Below are 7,207 nucleotides of genomic sequence, written 5' to 3'. Positions count from 1 at the left end.
AAAAATTCGTAGCTTATAAAAATTATACATTTTGAAAATTATATTATTTTAAGAAAACTTTGCATTTTTTAAAAATACTGTTTGTGTTCTTTGTAGTTTGTTATAATTGATATTTTATATTTTTTTGTAGAATCATCGTAGCGACGTTGCAGATTTAACTCCGCTGTTGCGCGTCGGATCGGTGAGTGACGAATTAATTTTTTTATTGATGTAACGGATGTGTGGAAATTTTATTAATATATTATATATCTAAATGCATATATGCATTAATTTAACAAAAATATACGGATAGATATATGTATGGCATTCCATACATCCGTTGTATTAAAATGGATAAGTTAAAACAGATTAAGATAAATTTAATCTTGGATATCTTCTTATTATTGAATATTGTACATACACTGTTTTTATATAATGTCACGTTACACCCAGTTTGAGTTATTTCTACACTAAAAGAAAAGATTGGCTGCTGTAGCAAATTAGATAGTAAAATATGGCACAGCATTTTTAATTGGCTACAACAGTCAATTTTTTATTGTATTAGCCTATCCGCAATGTCAGTATAAGATTTCGATTGGCTAATGCAATCAAAAATTAGCTGCTGTAGCCAATTAAAAATGCTTTGCCATATTTTACCATTTAATTTGCTGCAGCAACTAATCTTTTCTTTCGGTATAATTATTCCTATATGTCGCTATTGCTTTTACACAACATCTCGTTAATTTAATTATAAGAATAAAGTAAAACTATTTAACTTAGGAAGATTATTTAATTTAGCTCAAATTTTATTTATTAATTGTAAATTTGTATATCAATGTACACGCTTTAATTGATACGAAATAACTCAAGTTCGGTTTCATACTAAGTAATTCAATCTCAAAAATATAACAAAAAAATAGGTTATTTCGATGGTCATGTTTTATACAATATTAAATTACTTGGGAAAAAATATTTTATATATAATTTTATATATTTGTATATAAATGAACATATTTTATAATTATATATAAATATATACAATTATATACAATTATATATAAAATATATTCATTTATACAATAAAATGAAAAGTAATAAAAGTTCAGATGAGGCTAATGTCCATTAATATACAGTTATATATATTTTTATTTAATTTTATATAATTATGTATAAAATATTCTTTTCTGGGAATACATCTTGACATACTTGGAAATAAGAATGAAAAAGAATAAAATATTCGTTTTTAAAATATATGAAATACATACAATAAAAAAATATAAAGTTTAATAAAATAATAATTAGAATGAATGAAATTGTTATCTATAAATATTATAACAACTGAAAAAGTGTTTGTTAACAAACAGTATAACAAACAAATGTTATTTTATTAATTTTCCTATCTATCCTATTCCCAAATATTCATTCAGGATTAAATTTTATACAAGTTGATGCAGAAAAGCAGTATCTACACACATATATGTATATCTACACACATATAATGTGTACTATTTTTTTTTTTTAAATCCTTGTAATGTTTTACACTTATTTGTACATGTTTCTGATGAATTAACAACGAAAATTCTAATGTAACATATATAATATTGATCTCGCTTTTATATAAAAGACATTTTATTAATTGGTTATTAATTATTGTTGTTTATTTCACTGCACTGACTTTAGCTTAATCTTTTATAACTTATCCATATATAGTAACTGGATTTTATACCAGTTAAAGTAGTAACATGATGTAAGATCCAAATATACATTTTATACCAAGAAATAGAAAAATTTTATTTCATAATTATTTTAAAATCGAGTTCAGGGTTTGCATAATTTAAAATATTTAATTTTGATATAATAAATTATACATAAATGATTCTAATAGTATACAAAATACAATAGGGATATATTTATTGATGTGAAGGAAATTTATCCCTTTCGGATCTTACATCGTTCATCTGAATTTTTCATCTTCGCATGCTTTGAGATGAGATTCAGCAACGAATCGTTCGAATCGTTAAAAATATGTACATGGACCTTAAATTTTGTTGGATAGTAATCAATTTAGTAATTTTCTGTCATTTACTTTTACATTAAAGTTTTGTTGATTACATTATAAAATTTATATTAAGAAATTTAATCTAATTTTATAATATTGGAGACTCTTAAAAATAAAATGTTGTTGACGTGAAGATTTTTTAATTTAGATATATTTTTAGTTAAATATTTATATTTTTAATTTTGAATAAACGCGACAATTATTCGTATATTAATTGATAATTGTTTACATTAATATTTACTTAATTTCATTAATATAATGGTCCTTTTGCGTTCGCGTTTCGCGCATCGTACGAAAGCGTAAAATCTTACGCTTATTGCTGGCGATGATAGCCGGCAACAGTCGGCAACAAAAAGGAGTATTTCTCCTTGTTATCGATTTCTAGCATATCAAGCCAGAATATTATATAGGCCAGGAACAACAAAAGGTGAGTTCAATCTGGCCAGAAGAAAGAAGAGAATATGTATTCAAGATAGGTTGGTGTGTAAAACCAATCTAAGTTTTTAAAAGGTAAACTGAATATTCGGGAGGGTAACTTACTCGCAAATTGCGAGTTCTTATATTTTTTAAATTATTGCTTATTTAAAACACAAAAAAAACAACAAACAACAGGACTAATAAGAGTCGCAGATAATCAATTACAAATTTTGTAGATTTTTTTAAATCTCTATAACTTGCACTTGATTATCTACGCTGACTCTCATTAATCCTTTATATTTGTTAATTTTTTTTTGTATTTTAAAGATTGAAAGCCTGTTTTAATTATTACTATTTATTACTTATTTATTATTAATATACTGAAAATAAGAATTTGCTGTTGCAGTAAATTAGATAATAAAATATGGTATAACATTTTTAATTGATTACAGCAGCTAATTTTTGGCTGTGTTAATCTATCGAAATCCTATACTGACATTGCGGATAGATTAACGTAACCAAAAATTAGCTGTTATAGCCAATTAAAAATGCTATGCCATATTTTATCATTTAATTTGTTGCAGCAATCAATTTTTTTTTTCAGTGTATGATCGCGATTAATATAATCGCGATTCATCCCGCTGAATTTATCAGCGATAGAACATGCTTAGACATTAACTGCATTCAGCGGAGAAAGTAGCTTTGTAACTGTTGTAAAATTCTTCAACATGATTGATTAGACATTTAAAATCCATAAGAAACCAAAGCGAGAACCATATTAAAGAATTTTACAACAATTGAAAAGCTACTTTCTCTGATAAATGCAGACATTAATGTATTATATTCACGGTTATTGCTCATTTATTGAAATAGGTAATGTAGGTATACACGAATGGAAATAGGTATTCCCGAATAAGCAAATAAGTAAAAATACGGATAGGTAGGACAATACGTATGAATAGGTAGGGACGATAAGATGGATAGGTAGAAATAAACACATCATATGTACTTGATAATTGGAAAGGAGGAATTAAAAATTGAATAAATTTTTAATTAATTTTAAGTTTTATTTAAATAGGGAAGATTTAGGTCAAAAGTAACAAGGCTAAGTTGTAACAATTATATTAAAAAATGTTATAAACAAAATATACAAGTGTAAGGAAGAGACAGAAGTTTAATAAATATATTATAAATTTCTATCTCTTTCTTATGCTTTTGTATTTTGTTTATAAGTTTTTATGTAAATGTTACAACTTATCTGTGTTACTTTTGATCCCAGTTTCCCCTATCAGAGCATCCCATTCCAATTATCAAATATAAAAATAAAATAAATTAATTTCAAATTTTATTTTTCAGCTACCCTGAAATTAAACTTTTTTATAAAATTCTGTACGCATCCAAATTATATAACGCATTATATTGTATATTGTATATTATATATTGTAATTAATTGTATTATAAATAAATGTATGTATTTATAATAGTATTAGGTATATATTATAAAATTCATGTAAATTTTCTCTGTATCCAGACAAATGCTATCATATATACTTACTTTTGTAATTTGCCAACGGTTACTAATAAGTTATTCATTTACTGGAATATATGTATCCATATTGAATATCTGTTTAATACAGATAGCATTTGTTTTGTTATAATAAACCAAATTGTAATTTAAATGTAAATTATACGAAATCGACGAAATATATAATAAAAATTGTTTATTAATTTAATAAGTTTAATAAATATTTAATTTAAAATTTTTTTTAAATTGGATTTTATTTTGAATTAAAAAGTCATTAATAATTTTAACTAACTTTTAATTCAAATTTTTATGTTAAAATAATCGTCAATTTTCTTCTATTTATAGAAGAATATATTTCTTCTAGTATTTATTATATACAAGTATTTAGTATATACAAGTATACAAATGTATTAAATAAGTCATGAAGGAACTTAATTAAGGCAAATTAAATATTAACTTTTTGCTTGCTTTTTGACATTTTTAATATTATAGAATTACAAGTATATTTTAGTGATCAATTTATTGTATAGGCCTCATCGCTGTCCTTCTTCGCGTCAATGTATGTCAGTAATTGACGTGCTTTATACCAATAGAAAGTCGAAATTATTTTCATCATAGAAAGTTACTCCTTGTCGTTTTTCGTGAAGTCTATTCGCGAAGTCTAGTTTGGAGTCTGGAGAATCTCTTCGGAGATTCTTATACAGGATCAGAAGTTAATCCCGAGTTTTCTCATTTGCAGTTACTGGAAGTAATAATTTTATCAATGAATCAATGATAATTGCTATATATTTTAAAGCCAAGTTGTGAAATTATAATTTAATGGTATATTTTAGCATATAATTTTTGTTTTATTAAACTCTTTGTTTTATTAAATCTTCTTCCACTAATAATATTAGTAACAGCCTTAATAATAAATGAAATTTAATATTATAGATGTTTAATATTGATTGTTATATTAATATTGATTGTTTATTTAAATCCAAATTATTAAATAAAATATTAAGTAAATTTAATTTTTATACAAACAATTTGTTTATTTTTTGATAATCGCTTTAACAAAATTATGGTTACGAATGTGTATATTTAATTTTCTAATTGTTATTTTTAAAATCATTTTTAGGTATTGGACATCCCGCCATTCCAGAAAATTATTTATTATTAATTTTCATGTATATTTTTTATGATAAAATACATGCAAGTATTATGAGATTATATTTAACAAATTTTAATATTTGTCGACTTAGATCATTTTTACCAAAGTATTTCATATTCTTTTAATAACATATCGTAATTATATGAAATTATATGAAATTCAATTAAAAATGTATGGGTAGAAAATAATTCAAGATAAGTCGAATGGGTACTCTCATATTAGCGGGATATTAATAATTAAAATTTTTAAAAAATAAGGAATTGTTAAATTTTATATAATAAATTTTATATATATAAATGTTTTTTAAAATCCCGTTATTATCGGGTTCGGCTTATCTCGAACAGTTGGTACCCGAGAAACTTTTGTACTCATACATATAAAAAATTACAATAATGCATGTATTTTATTATTAAATATATTCCTTTGTAACCACTAGTCCATAAGGAAATCATTCTATCCATTTATTTTTAATAAGAAATGATTTTTAGTGATGTGTGAACATACTTTCTCGCGCATTTTAATATTATATTAATGATATGATAAAAATAGTAATTGTAATTGACATTCTATCAAAATTACTACCGTAAGTGGAAGATTCGGGATTTACTCTTCTGTAACAAGACCATTAGTGCTTAACGAATTGCTTAATTTTTCTTTGCGAATGGATCTTGTGAATTTGACGTAGAATCGAAATACATTGAGCATTCGCTCTCCACTATGAAAATTATTCTTTTTGTATCGGATACTAATGCGCGTTCCACAAAGCAGAGAGATCTTGATAATCAAATTATTGAGATTATCTTGAACGAGATGAAAATACGTCGTAAATATATTAATGATTTTTAGTTGTTATATTAATAAGTTGTCGCAAATTAATAATTAATAATAAATATGATCTAAGTTGTTAGTATCTCTTTTCGCGTTTATCAATATTTCATTAAACATTGGTTTAGAAAAATTTATGTTATATTTCGACGTTTTCGTATAATCCCGCATTATTAATTTGTTAATTATGCTCCTATATTATCATTTTTATTATATTTTGAACAGCATTTATAATTGTATATTGTATTGTAAACAATTATTATAATTGTATATGAATTGTATAAAAGATTACAATAAAAGATAATATTTAAAAAATTATTGCAATATAATTAGTATGTAAAATACAATAAAATAATTAGACATAAAAATAAAAAAATAAATTAAAATATATATATTTTTTATTTTAGATATAATTATATATACATAAAATATGTATACATATATGTAACATTTTTTCCCGAGTTGTATGAATGAAAAATTAAAAAATGAAAACAGTATGTGTCCGAAGTAGGGATGGAAATGCATTACTTACATTACTGTTTTTTTTTATAATAATGATTTAGTAATAACATTGCAATTTTTTATAACGGTAATATCAGGATTGAGAAAGCCATTTTTTAAAAATAACTCGTTATTTATTGAAAAAATAACTCGATGCATTAGTCGTATTAACAACGCGTTACTTTTTACTAATAAAATAACGAGTTACATTTTTCAATAAATAATGTAATGATAATAAATTACTTTTTAAAAGTGATTTTCCCACTTTAGTCTTATAATTATAACGTAATTATTACCAAATCGTTAGTAACAATAACGATATTTACAAGCAATGCATTATTTTTGTCTCTGTAGTCCAAAGAGGACCGCTGATTAGAACCGACGGGGGTGATGGAGGGCCTCTACAAATAATTTTGTTTTTTGCCAGATTATCTGAAAATGTATAAATAATTTTATTGTAATATATTTTATAGTGTATAAATGTATAAATAATTTTAATTTTGTAATATATTTTGCATAGTGTATTGTAGGTAAAATAAAAAAAAAGGAAAAGCAATTAAACATGATTGGTTGATCCATAAGTAAGAATCAATCATGCTTATTCGCTCGGCAAGCATGTCTAGCCACTTTACCATTTTGAATTCGCTCATTCATTTCATATAATCGATATGTTCCGAAACTTATTGAAATTAAATTAAATTAAATTAAATTAATTCTTTAATATTATTAAATTATTATAACAATAAAG

At 23.8% G+C, this 7,207-nt stretch overlaps 1 long non-coding RNA gene across 2 annotated transcripts in view; it reads right to left on the bottom strand.

The window, feature by feature from the left end:
• Positions 1-6,810: 6,810 nt before the first annotated feature.
• The window catches only part of LOC108688833, a 1,420-nt gene continuing 1,023 nt past the window's right edge, over positions 6,811-7,207 (bottom strand). For both annotated transcript variants that reach the window (XR_001931809.1, XR_001931808.1), the window contains exon 3: positions 6,811-6,891. This is a non-coding gene — a long non-coding RNA (uncharacterized LOC108688833). The remainder of the gene's footprint in view (positions 6,892-7,207) is intronic.

This window comes from Atta colombica, unplaced genomic scaffold (genome assembly GCF_001594045.1).
Source record: "Atta colombica isolate Treedump-2 unplaced genomic scaffold, Acol1.0 scaffold242, whole genome shotgun sequence".
Lineage (NCBI taxonomy): Eukaryota > Metazoa > Arthropoda > Insecta > Hymenoptera > Formicidae > Atta > Atta colombica.
The sequence above is the reverse complement of the archived record's forward strand: the minus strand, read 5'-3'. Positions and strand labels throughout refer to the sequence as shown.